Source organism: Orcinus orca, chromosome 18 (assembly GCF_937001465.1).
Source record: "Orcinus orca chromosome 18, mOrcOrc1.1, whole genome shotgun sequence".
Lineage (NCBI taxonomy): Eukaryota > Metazoa > Chordata > Mammalia > Artiodactyla > Delphinidae > Orcinus > Orcinus orca.
The window spans coordinates 3,680,997-3,694,714 of NC_064576.1; the positions used below are offsets into that span (position 1 = coordinate 3,680,997).

Sequence of the window (13,718 nt, forward strand, 5' to 3'; positions counted from 1 at the left end):
TTGGAACCCTTGAGCACTGCTGGTGGGATTGTAAAATCGTACAGATTCTATGGAAAACAGTATGGAGGTTTCTCAAAAAGTTAAAAATAGAACTACTATATGATCTAGCAATCCCACTTCTGGGAATAAAACGACAAGAATTGAAAGCAGGATCTCAAACAATATTTGCTCACCTATATTCACTGCAGCACAGTTCACAATAGCCAAGAGATGGAAGCAACCTAAATGTCCACCGGCAAATGAATGGATAAACAAAATGTATATATATGGAATGTATATAAGTATATTCCATGTAATGGAATACTATTCAGCCTTTAAAAGAAAGGAAATCCTATCATATGTTATAAAATGGATCAACCTTGAGGACATTATGCTAAATGCAATAAGCCAGTCCCCCAAAAACAAATACTATATGGTTTCATTTATATGAGGCATTTAAAGTAGTCAAGTTCATAGAAACAAACTGAAACTGAGCAGAACCCTGAGGGGGCTTCCAGGAGACAGACCCCTCCCCCAGTGTCCCCCACCTCTTGTTTATAGAGAAGCTTTAGCGTCGTACGCCTTCCCTGAGTCCCAAAGAATAAATTTAATCAGAGAAGTGAGAAAACGTAGAAACAAAGCAAAACAGTTAAGCAAGACAAAATAATAATAGGACCTTTAGTTCCTCCTCAAGGGCTAGAGATAATATATCCTTGAGTTGTTTTGCAGACACTAAAAGCCCCACCAGGTGGAAGAAGTTAACTGCATGCTGACCACAAGCCCGTAGACCCCAGATTGGTTGGAACCAGAAGGTTAATGATGTTAACTCCCAAAATACCACCCGATTATCTCACTGCCAACAATCAGAAGACTGTCCACAAGCTGATCACGCACCCTGAGACCCCCTCCCTCACCTTGCCTTTAAAAACCCTTCCTTGAAAGCCACTGGGGAGTTTGGGTCTTTTGAGCATGAGCTGCCCCATTCTCCATGCTTGGCGCCTGCAATAAAGGCTATACTTTCCTTCACCACAACCTGGTGTCAGTAGGTAGACTTTACTGCACATTAGGCGAGGGATCCAAGTTAGGTTCAGGCACAGAAGTAGAATGGTGGTTACCAGGGGCCTAGGGGAAAAGGGAAAGAGGGAGTTGTTGTATAATGGGTATAGAGAATCAGATTTTAAAGACGAAAACCTTTTGGAGATCTATGGCACAGGAATGTGAATATGCTTCCACTATTGAAATGGATACGTTAAAATGGTTAAGGTGGTAAATTCTATTTTATAGTTTTTTTTAACCACAATAAAAGAAGTAGGAAAAAAAGAGAGAATAAGATGACACAAAGCACTGCATCACAGGAGATTTAAAAACATACACATAGTTTAAGTATTTTGTGAAAAATTTACTTGCAAACTTATTGTTGATTCCACTTTACACAAATGTTTTCTACGAATTCCAGGAAGGTAGTTGCCTGGGAAGGAGATTAACATGCTTACACACAGGTGTTACACACACACACACACACACAATTACATCTATGCACCCAACAACTCTCCTAGCAGAAATTTCATTCTCAGAATCAATTGTTATAACATGCTTCCAGAGATATCTTTACTGCATATACAATGACAATGAAACAAAGGAACAGTGAGGATTTTCAAAGACAAGAGTATAATCAATTTCAACATACTCCCCCAGAACCCTAAAAAAACACCCTTTTAAAGCTTGGAAGTCTTTTTAAAAGTCCTAGATTTTAACATCCTAGTAATCAAGCTGCAGGTCCATATCGCTCTTTGCAGAGCAAAAAATAGTACAAAGAAGTTATATTTGGGGAAGATATAGATGTTATGCCCTAAAATATCTCAGGATTTAGGTCGACAATGCCTGTCTCATATAACCCTGCACTGAAACACTTCTCTGAAAAATGGAGAAATAAACTTAAATAATTTAAAGTCTTCTCAAGAAAATCAACAATATCTTTCATCTCACTATTTTATGTTTTAATTTATGTATCAAGAGGCCATTTCTTGGGTTTCCATCCAATTATTAAGGCATACTTTTCTAATGAAAGAATGTGAAAAAATGTTTTCTCTTTAAATGAAAATGGAAATGAAGCAAATACACAGGACACAAAAATTACTGCGCACTCTAAAGTATATTTATTTTTTACACATCAATCTACACTTTTCTACTTTTAATATTTTTATCGTATTTCTTTAATAACAAGTGATTTGATTATGAGAAGTAACTTTTCAGTGGAAACAGGTTTACAGTCATAATTCTTTTCAGGACTTGTTCCAGGGAAATAATAAAACTGAAGATTGTCACCCTAAGGTGATGATGTTCCTGGTTCATTATCCAAGTGGACCTGCATGTTTCATCAAATCCATGGTTCATGGAGGGTACCACGTCATGAATTCTCTGTCCTGTGTCATCAATAGTTCCGGCATCGTGCCCATGGGCTGATATCCAGCACGTTGGTTTACCCTGATACCTAGAGCACTGAATGACCAGGCTTCTTTTCAGAGACAACTCAGCTACACTCAGGATCTTCAGAGCCAGGTGGCTTACAGCCCCATCTCTGGCTGTCAACTCTTATCATATACACTTAATGAGAAGTTCTCTGGGGAAGTCTAGCCTCTTTAAGATCAGAACTGCCTACTGACGGCTGTTCTCAGAAGCCTGGAACGTCCTGCCATACTGCTGAAAACAAACCCTGTCTTTTCCTGAATGTCCCTGCCACTGGATTTCTCCGAGATTTGGAACTGAAATCACTGCCCTAACCCTTCCAAGAAAGGGCAATGCCGTGACATTGAAACAGCCTCAGAGAAGGCTGAATGCCTGTGTAGCTCAACAGAGAAGCTCTCTTTGGACTCATAATCAACACAATAGATTTAGACCCTTTACCCCCAATTACACATTTTGGGGCCCTCAAATTTTAAACAGTCTTCTGCTCTGAATCCACATCTACACATTTCATCCTTAGTCAGTATCTTCAATTCTGGTCGGAAGAGGCTCAGCTCACTCTATTCCTGCCAGGTGATATGTTTAATAGACAAATTCCCTGGTGTTCAGACTGTCTTAGAATGGGATTCCTGCCAATTTCAACACACGAGTTCCCTCCTAAGGAAACAGAAGCTGTGACTGGCTCAGGGACCCCACCGGTCAGTCATGCAGCTTCCTGGATGCCCTTAGTCTGAGTCCTGAAACAGCACTCTAAAATGAACATTGTGTATTTCAAGGTCAAGATCAATGAGCACACGTTATGTGTGCTTTAGTAATGTTAATAGCTCCTCTTTAAATTTCTTTTTTTTAATGCAAAAGCTTGTGTATGTGTCCATACAACTCTAATTTCATGGCTGTAAATAATTTTTTTAGTTCATCATTTTCCTGAGTCTTGCAAATTTTTCTATTTAAAATGTTAGTTTGATGTAAAATATTTGATATCTGACATTATTTTGGTATAAAATAGTTTCAACCCTGAAATATGAATTTCACATTTAATATTTAATTTTGGCTTTAATAGAGTCTGGTTCTCCCCTTTCTTTTTAAAGGGAAAACTTTAGGGAAAATTCGGATGCTAAAATTTCTATTAACCTTTCTAGGCTAAATAAGTTTCTAGGTTATATTTTGTGTTTTTAAGTGATTACCACTGCCCTTCACGTTAATTTGTAAGACATATTCAGATGAAAGAGATTCTTCAATGTCAGTTGAAAACCTATGTCAGAACAAAGAGTACAATTCACTAATAAACATCCGTGTGTCCAAAATGATCACATTAAACAACCTTGGCTTTGGTCACTCACTGCTCCATCCTGCTGGGAAGACTTTTCAAAATTATGTTCATCTCAGAACTAACACACAATAAGGGTATAGCTATTACAACTAGTCAAAACGTATATACCCTTCATCAAAGGCTCCACCTCGCCCATGGAAGATTACTACTAATTAATGCCTTGTACAAAATTAACCCCAGGCTTTTACATACCTTCCATCTTCATTTCTGTCTTCTGGCTACTCCATTATATGAAATCTGAAAGTATCATTAACTACCTAGAGTGGCCCATCATTTCTTCTGGGAGCCCTCCTTCTGGGCTTCACCTCTCCTAACTCACTTCATGTGGTCCTAGCGGGGAAATTAAAAAGGTTGTCCAATTTAACTGCCCACAGAACTGAAAACATGACCTAGGTTGAGCCCATCACAATGGCCGCTACACTGAGGATCAGTGACTGTTCTAGTGTGGGGATACGGTCCTAGAGGGACAATTCAGGATCCTTCCATGAGATTTGCTAGATGGACACTCGGAGATTTTTTTAAAAAAAAAAAAAAAGACCCAGTCATTGTTTTAATATCAACTCACTGGAAAGTAGGTATAAGGCTCATATTTTCTGAGACAGAGAAAGACAGGCAAAGACAGAAAGAGGTGAAAAAGAGATAGAGACAGAGAGAGTCAATAATAGCAGTTAAATCCCCAGATCCCAGATCCAGCAGTACCTGAAGCCACTTTAATTTAGACTTTCCAGGTATATGGGCCATTTTCCAGATATGAAAGCCAATGAATTCCCTTTCGTAATTAAACTATTACGAGTGGATTTTCTGTCGATGGCAACCAAGAGACTCATAAAATATACTAGTCCGTGAGGATTTTTTCTTCCTTCCTGATAAATGATACATTCCTTTTACCCATACACTTCCTTTCTCTTCTGCCATGAATGTGCACCTTATTTCCACAGTAGAGGAAAGGTTCAACTTTATATTATATTGGATATTTATTATATATTATTTATTTTACAATAATATGTTTCCAAACTTCAGAAAGCTTCATGGTATGTGCTCCAAATGTGCTGTGCTCAAGATGGAGAACAAAAATTCCCTCACATGTGCCACTAAAACCCAGATAAAACAAAGCAAACAAACAGAAAAAGCCCCTCCTCTTTCTAATTTTCTTCTTTCCTTTCATGGAACTAACATTTCCTCCTCGTACAGACTTGGCATCACAAACTGGGGATTCAGGAAATACATGGAGCCCTGGACACGGGCCACATACAGTCAGCCTGAGTCTCAGGCAGAGCGGCAGTGAGGCTGGGAGTGAGTACTCGACCTTGGAAACACTCCTAAGAAGGGCTTCCCACCTCCTCTTGAACCCTCAGATCCCTGCGCCCTGTTCAGTCTGAACTTGGAAGCCTAGAGTCTCGGATTCTGCCTTTCCTGTTCCTCCATCTTCACGTGGTCAGCATGGGTCAAGGTGGAGGCATGCAAGGACTGAGAGGGGATAAAGGGTGAGATGGGGAGTGTTGGGTTCCACTGTCATTTGGGCCTGAATCCCGTCCTCTTCGCGGCTCCCAGCCTCCTGAGCTACTGTCCTCCTGTGATCCTGTCCGTGTAGGTCTTTGTTCTTTGTTACTTGGTGTGTCTGCACTGCAGAAAAGCTGGAGGTCTTTCCCCCAGAACTACTGTTGGTAACTCAGACAGTGCCCCGTATTCTGTGGGAGGTTTGCTGGTGAAGGTAGTATAAGGAAATCTCACCAAAGGTGGGCAAGATTGAGATCCCTGAATGTCAAGAAAAGCCCAAATAAGCGGCATCCATGCTAAACCTTACAAGGTTTGGAGACCATTTCAGCAGAGAAGACTGTTGTGGATACTGGGAAAATAAAGACAAAAATTGTGAAAACATGGCTTTGTTACAGAATATTAATGACAGTCATTATGTGAACTGATTACTACTGATCACTCATTTTCATTTAACAAATATTACTGTGTCATGAATATGTGTCCAGTATTATTAATGTAAGTTTGGTTTTAACCTAAACCAGGTTTGTTGTAAGGATCAGTCTTTTGTTGCCTGAGGGCCTCCAGACCCAGCCTAGACCTGGGGTAGGTAAGCCTTGACCTTGACCGAGGGATGTATGTACCCAGTACCCAGTGCTGACAGCAGAGATGGATGAATGCGTGATGGACAAATGAGTGAGTGCCCTGGGGAAAGGGTGTCAACTCAGTCCCCCCAAAGCTAACCTAATAAGTAAAGTTATTCAGATAAATAACAATGAACTAGAAATTTAGGAAACGATTCAGCCTCCAAATGGTTTTCTCCCCTCAGTTATGCTCCACAGAATTGACTTAATTTTATAAGATTAAAAGGGGACACACCAAGAGGCACCCTTCATCAATCTCATATTTGTTCTCAGCTCACTTCAGTGAGCGTTTCCTCTTCTATTACCTGATTGAAGAACAGTCAACTGATTTCCACAAAACCATTCATTAATTTGTATCTGTCTCTCCTGTCACTCCTCATTTCCAGATAATAAATAATTCAAGCTTCTTTCATCTTTCCTTATTCAAAAGACCCTGAAGCTTTTTTGCCTCTTATTTATCCTTCCCTCGACCACATCCTAGGAGCAAAAGACCTTTCCAAGCTGAACTAAACAGAACTGAGGGCAGTTCTAGAAGGGGCCACTGATAATTTCCCTTTTGCATTTTATCATCTCGCTTTATGATGCAGGGAAGCTCCTGATTAGCCTTTTTAACCACAACTATCTGTGGAGATAACATATTTACTGAACTGTCCATAAGCAGCTGTGGGTAGTTTTCTAAAGACAGAAGTCAATTTAAAACCCAACAGTGTAAGAATCATTTAAATGGACTCTGCAGTTGTACGATGCTTTCTCCTTAGAAAGGAAAACATAATGCAACTGTGGTTTGGAACAGAAGTTTTCAAAGCACGGCACAAAAAGGGTCCTTCTCCTGTAACAATCAATGATACTATAGGTACTATTCTAGCATGAATTGATTTATGACAACTGATGAAAAAACAAAGTTTCCTTTCTGTCAAAGCTCTTCTAAATCTGCATTGCCATCAACGTTATTATTGTTGTTGTTATCATTATTTTCATTTCTCAAGCGATTAAACTATGCCCGAAGATTTTAAAACACAAAACAGCCCCAACACATAGCCTTAATGACGGCAAGTGTGGAGGCATAGATGGATTTGAGTTTACCAAGATGAGGAATTAGATACAGTGAACTAAAACCTACTCAACTATTTCCTATCTTAAAAGCAAACGAGTTTTCTGAGACCACATCTCTGTCCACAAACTGCCTTTTCTATCCTTTTCCTTTTAGAGGTGACCATCTCTAACCTCTTAAGTCTTCCTGCATTTTGCGTTCCTGAAAGAAAGTATCCTTGTAACTCTGACTCATGCTGAGCTGAACTAGACAAATATTCTCAGATAAATGGGGAAGAAAAAAGAGAGTTTGACATCTCAATGCAGTGATGGTATGGAAGCTAAAATGCAGTAATTGGGTGGCAAGACATTTGAGAGACAGACACAAAGAACTTCTTTAAGAAGTTTGGAAGCAGAGGTAAGTGGAATTATGGGATATTAACTTGAGTAGATAAGAACATCAAAATAAATAAGAACATTGAAAGTATTTATTTCTAAGTTTGGAAATTATTAATGAAACTTTAAACAAAACAGTTGATTTCTGAGAGCCTAGATTCTCTGAATCAACCACATGAACCACGTTCATCCCTGTCTCAGGGCCTTTGCACCTGCTGTTCCCTCTGCTGGGCACACTGTTCCCACACATCTTCACATCCCACCTCCTCACTTATTCAATCACTCAGAGGTCACTTCTTGAGAGATGCTGTCCCTTAACCACCTATTTAAAATTGTCCCTTAAAATTGTTCTATTCTCAGGCCACCCATGAGATCTTTAAACTTTTTAATTTTCTTCACATCAGTTGCTGATACCAAACTTTTTTTTTTTTTTTTTTTTGCGGTACGCGGGTCTCTCATTGTCGTGGCCTCTCCCGTTGCGGAGCACAGGCTCCGGACGCGCAGGCTCAACGGCCATGGCTCACGGGCCCAGCCGCTCCGCGGCATGTGGGATCCTCCCGGACCGGGGCACGAACCCGTGTCCCCTGCATCGGCAGGCGGACTCTCAACCACTGCGCCACCAGGGAAGCCCCCAAACATTTTTATCTACATCTGTTTACTTATTTACTCTCTGTCTCATCACTGGCATGGGAATTTCAAAATGTGAGGGATGTGAGCTAGCTCTATTCTCCTTGTATCCTTAGCCTTTAGATCAGTGCTTGGAAAAGTCTAGTTCAAAAATATTTCTTGAATTAATTAATATCTGAATTAATGAATGAATAAGACAGAAGGAAAATGAAAATAAATTAATCCACCCAGCTCAGTTTAGTTGCCAGAGCACGCTTATGCCCCTCAAGGACACTAAGTGCGAGTCAACCATTGAAAGTATAAAGAGTCCCCTTTCGTTCACCAAAGAGCCTACAGAAGGGAACGTATCACATTAGCATAACAGATGCCAGGTAAGGACGTGGGTGTGGAACCCTCCAGATATAATGACAAGCCTTTAAGAATGCAACGTCAACACTGCAGAAATGCGCAAAGATATATCCTGGATGGACCGGCAGGGCGCACGGAGCCTTGACACTCCTAAGAGTCTGTATAAAAGTGGAATACATGAACAGTGCAGTCAAATGTGGAACAATAGACATATACTATACTAATTTATCATTTTATACATAGGCTTCAATTCTGGTTTGCTACTTCACAACTGATGACACAGGAAGGATAGATATAGATATAAAAGGTAGATGATAGATAGATAGATAGGTAGGTAGAGAGGTATTAGATTTGGATACAGACAGAGATAGCTTACACCAAAGCTTTATCTTTAGCAGCACATTTAGTGATTTCTATCTTGTTCTTAATTGTGTTGGTTTTATGAGTCCTAGATTTATCACTAGATGAGAGCTTTACTTATTTTATTTAAAAAATGTTTGATAAAATAATGTTGAAAAAATAATGAAATATTCTTACACATATATAAAATAGTCATATAAAGATTATCAATACACTGTTCTAAAGGTAAGTTTGGAGCAGTTGTGTTACATATTGAAACTAATTGAATTATAGATACTATCGATCTATAGACCTTATTCTAATACACTATTACATTTAAACTTCTGAGCAATTTTTTTAACCTGATCAGGGATTTTTTTTAATTTAAGACAGGTTGAATAATTTTAATATTGAAAGGAAAGGTAAATATTTGAGAATATCTAAGAACGGTATGAAAAAAATCAGAAGGGACTTGCCTTATTATATATTAAAGTTACTATCAAGACACAGTTACCCACAGAGTATGGCCAAGAACTAGACAAATGGATCAGTGTAACGAGAAAAAAGTGATCCTCATCTTACATCACACAAACATCTTAATTTTACAAGGATTAGAATAAAAAATGTAAGAATTCAAGTTTAGAATAACATGGAAAAGATCAATCACTTAGCTTCAGTAGAAACAGACAACCCAAAGAAATAAATAAAACCAAAATCTGGAATAGACAAGAGAGCCATCGTTTCTATACAATGACAAGAAAATTAGATGCCAACCAAGACAAAAGAAAAAAATAGGAAGGCTCTCTTCAGCACATATCCAGAGAAATAAGAATATTTCTTAATATAAAATATTATATAAAGTTGATAAGAAAAAGATAAATAATTCAACATAAAAATGAAAACAGATATGAAGAAATAAGCCTAATAAAAATGGGGAAAACTTTTTCATTATCAGTAGAATAAGAACAGAGCCTTGTCAGAAACTGTATTTCCACCGTGGAGTTGACAATGTTTGAAGATAGACGCATCTTCAACCAGCAGCATCTCTGGTTGGCAAAGATGCAGAGATGCACATTCTCTGCTAGTGGTGGCAATCTGAGGTGCTATAGCTACTTGGAAAGAAATCTGGCAGTTTCTACAATACTTAAAGATCCACATGCCATTTGGTTCAGCAGCCCTGCTTTTGTGAATCAATACTCTAGTAATATAAGCCAAAAATACTAAAGTAAGTTTTCATGCTTATCGAAAAGGAAAGAGTTTATAAATAAATGGTTTAACAAATGCTAAAGAATGTTACTTAACTATCAAAAAGAGAATGCTTAGATATATCTTCATTAGCCAGACAAGATGTCCATGTTGTTAAGGAAGAAGGGGGGGACATCTGAGTTAAAGGTACATATTTGAGAAAATATCGATGGTGTTTAAACCACAGGAACGGATGCGGTCACCAGGGATTTTGCAAAGTGTCAGGGCCAAACTCTAAAGAGAGAAAGCTGGCAACGGGGCAGAGGAAAAGATGCCAGGGACTTAGGGGAAAAATCCCAAGAGCTGTAAAACAAGAAGTAAAGCCACGTGAGAAACTGACTCACGCGAGGAAGGAGTAACGTCCGCGGGATTTAACCACATCAAGGTGGTTTAACCAAAGTGGATTCAGTGAAGTAATGAATGGACCAACTGGGAGAGTAAAAACATTGATGAGGGTCAGAGGTCATATGTGTCATTTCTCTAAGGTGTGACCATGAAAACAAAGAAATGAGGTGGTGGCCAGAAAGGAACAGGAGGTCAAGGGGGACTGTTCAATTGTTTGCAAACTGATGGAAATGGCGCAGTGGAGAGAGCTCCGTGATGCAGGAGAGAAAAGGGTAAATGAAGGAGGGAGGAACCAGGTAGAGTCCAGAGCACACTGGCTTTGGGTACAAGGACGAACAATTCAGGACTACAGAACAGAAGTGAGCAAAGAGAAACTCACACGCTGGCACCTTTGTAGACATAATGGTGGGAAGACGCAGGAGTTAACATCTGACGGTTTCTGTTTTCTCAGGGTGGGCGGTCCAGGGAATCTCTAGGTCTGAGCAATCATGCCAACCAGGGAAGCATGGTAAGAGTGTGGGAGGATCTCGTCTGTCTAGAACTGAAATGAGATTTGTCTGCCTTTGCTCTGACATCAAGGATCGTCCACTGCTGAGGTATAAGGACAGACAAGTTGGAAAGCTGCGTTCGACCTGGGTTAGGCGTTTGTCCCTTGAGTGCAACAAAGGGAGGTGAGGTCGAGGGAGTGGAGGGGCTTCAGGGATGGACCCTGGATCTGGGATGGGCAGAGAGCAGGCTGAGGGAGACAAGGCAGGCATGGGAGCAGCACGGTGGTGTTTCAATGAGTTGGAGGTCTTCAAACAAGTGAAGAGCGCGGACAATCAATGCAAGATCTGGGAAAGCATCTTAGCAGAGGTAGCATTTACGAGAATGAGTGACCAGAAAAACAAAAATGAGGTGACCTTGATACATTGTAAAATGTGTTTAATATGCAAAATAGCCTCCTTTCTGGTCTAATTCCTCCTCGGCTGCTGTGAGTGAATTAGAAGTTCTGGAGTCTATTCATTTTAAATAACTTTAACCTTCCTTCTACCACAAAGAGGGCTGCTCCAACCCCACATACTTAGAGAAGAACTGAACCGGGAGAGAGAGAAGCCGGGTGCAGTTGTTGCAACACTTTCATTCCCAAGCACAGAAGGGAATTTCATGGGGCACACCTCAAGCTTCAGCTCCAGTTCGTTAAGAGGAAACCAGAAGTGCGGGCGCAAGGTTTCACAAGGCACTAGAACTCTGGGAGCCCATGACTCCCTAGAGCTCATTTTCTCCTTGGTTTCTCATTTCTGCTTGGACCTCAGCTGAGGTTTCCGGCCAAGTTCACAGGTCACCCTCACCAGGCACAACTCAGAATCTCACTATCTCAGTATCACTGTAGACCCATCTGAAGATCCTTCCGGGCCACGGAGACACAGGAAACACCAGCACGTTTTGTTGTGGTGTTCCTAAACCCTCCTGCTACGACGTGCTTCCACAATACATTTTTAGACTCTAGTATTGAACATTTCTCTATAAGATGTATGGTACACGTTAGAATTAGGCCGGGTCCCATGGAGTCAAGAAGGACTGTGGGTGGTGATGTGAGTCTGACCCAGTTCTGTCTTTGAATAGTCTCTCTTATACTGTCTTAAAGTTTTGTTTTCCTGATTGTAAAAGTAAAACATGCCCATTGTAGACAGTTTTTAAAATATACAATAGTTTATTAAAGTAACTGATAATTATAATTATCATATAAAGAATTTTATATTTAATTAGTCATAATTAATATATAAATATTTAAGTATAAATGTTTAACTGTGATTATTATTCTGATGGCTGATTCTAATTAATTGTAATTATAATAACCAGTTATAATTATAATTACAGTTAATTAAACTGTAATAACTGATCATTCCATAAGGCAGAGTTAGCAGCTACTGTTGAAATCGGCATTTAGACCTTTCGGTATATACCTGCTTTAACATTAAATGATGACTGATGACTACTTCCCTAGATGATTGAAAGTTCCCTGGAAGCACTCTTCACTGGTCTCCCAACATCCCACCCTAAGGCTGCCTTCCTAGGATCCCATGTGGCTCTGTTGTTGAACGTTTTCAGAAGCTCTGGCTCCTTCCCTGGAACTGATCCACTTCCGGTACTGCTGCCCATCTTGGAAGTGGACACGTGATACGGCGACCAACAAGGGCCAGGATAAAAAAGACAGGCCCGTGGAAGACACAGAGCTCATGCGAGGAAGGAATGGAGTGTGAAGAACGGCGCAGCCAGTTAACCTCGCCAACCCATCACCCTAACGTCAAGGTCAAGGGGACAGAGTATGGTAACATCTTCTGCATCAGGAATAATGATTAAACTGTGAATTATGATCCTTATCAATAAACATTTCTGATGCTGTGAATGCCCTCATTGTTCCTTCTATGTTCTATTCATTCTTCAAGACCGAGGTCAATACTGCACAATGTCCCTTGACTAGTGGCACAGGATGACATATCATGTCTGAACTCCTTTCAGCACGCCGTACCATTCCACCTGAGGAGAAGTTAGCGTTTGACAATATTCACGCTTCTTTTCCATTTTATAGCTATTGCCAAACACAGAACTTAGGACATAGCCGAATCTTTAGTAAGAAGTTGGTAATCACTCTGATAAATTCATCAGGTATTTGGATCATGTCACTATTCATTAATTTTAGATTTCATCTGGACTGCAAGAATTCTCTCAAATGCTTCCATGGGTCACACATCATCACTTCTTCTGATTTTCTGACATTCTAAACTCAAATACCTCGGCTGCAACAAAAGTAAGGCAGGAAAGGGCAGTCTCATGCTATATTTGGCAACCAAGTGCTCCCCGAACCTCCAAGTTCATGTCACCCTGTCCCTTTCTGCTTCGGCACATGCTTCGCGGCTGCCTCCCACCAGGTTTGTACACGCCGCCTAGAAGCACCCAGGTTCCTTGTAGAAATGGTGCAGAGGGTTCCGGGAGTTTCCTCTGCACAAGCACAGAGAGGAGAAATAATGACATTCTGCTGGTGCAGTAAAACATGAGGGCCAACACAAAACCAGCCAAGAGTGCGGTCCTAGGTACATTTCACCACGACGAGAACCCCAAGATTTCTGGGGTTAAAACAAAGACTCCTCACAATTCCTAAATATGCTGCACCTCGTAACAAATTACTCTTATTAATTAGAGAGCTAATTTTCAAACTTACAAACAAGTGATTTTACAAGGGAATTCTTTTTGGAGTCAAAATTGTCCTGCAAGCCAAAAACATGCCTCTCCTGGGTGTGCTGAAGAGCAAGGAATTTTAATTTTCATTAATCATAGAGTTTTTATTCCTATATGCATTCCCCACAAAAGACAAGAAAAAGGGGAATCTTGTCCCCTTCTTGATTACCAAGGTTGTTGTAGGTTCCCTTTTCATGCACAACTCAAGATCCTTTCCAAACATGTGTTCCCTGAATGATGTTACTCCAAGGTAACATTGTTATGTCCTCTGCCAACAAAAC

At 40.1% G+C, this 13,718-nt stretch overlaps 1 protein-coding gene across 2 annotated transcripts in view; it reads right to left on the reverse strand.

The window, feature by feature from the left end:
• The window catches only part of MYO16 (myosin XVI), a 478,842-nt gene that overhangs the window by 410,170 nt on the left and 54,954 nt on the right, over window positions 1-13,718 (reverse strand). The gene's annotated exons all lie outside the window — the stretch shown is intronic.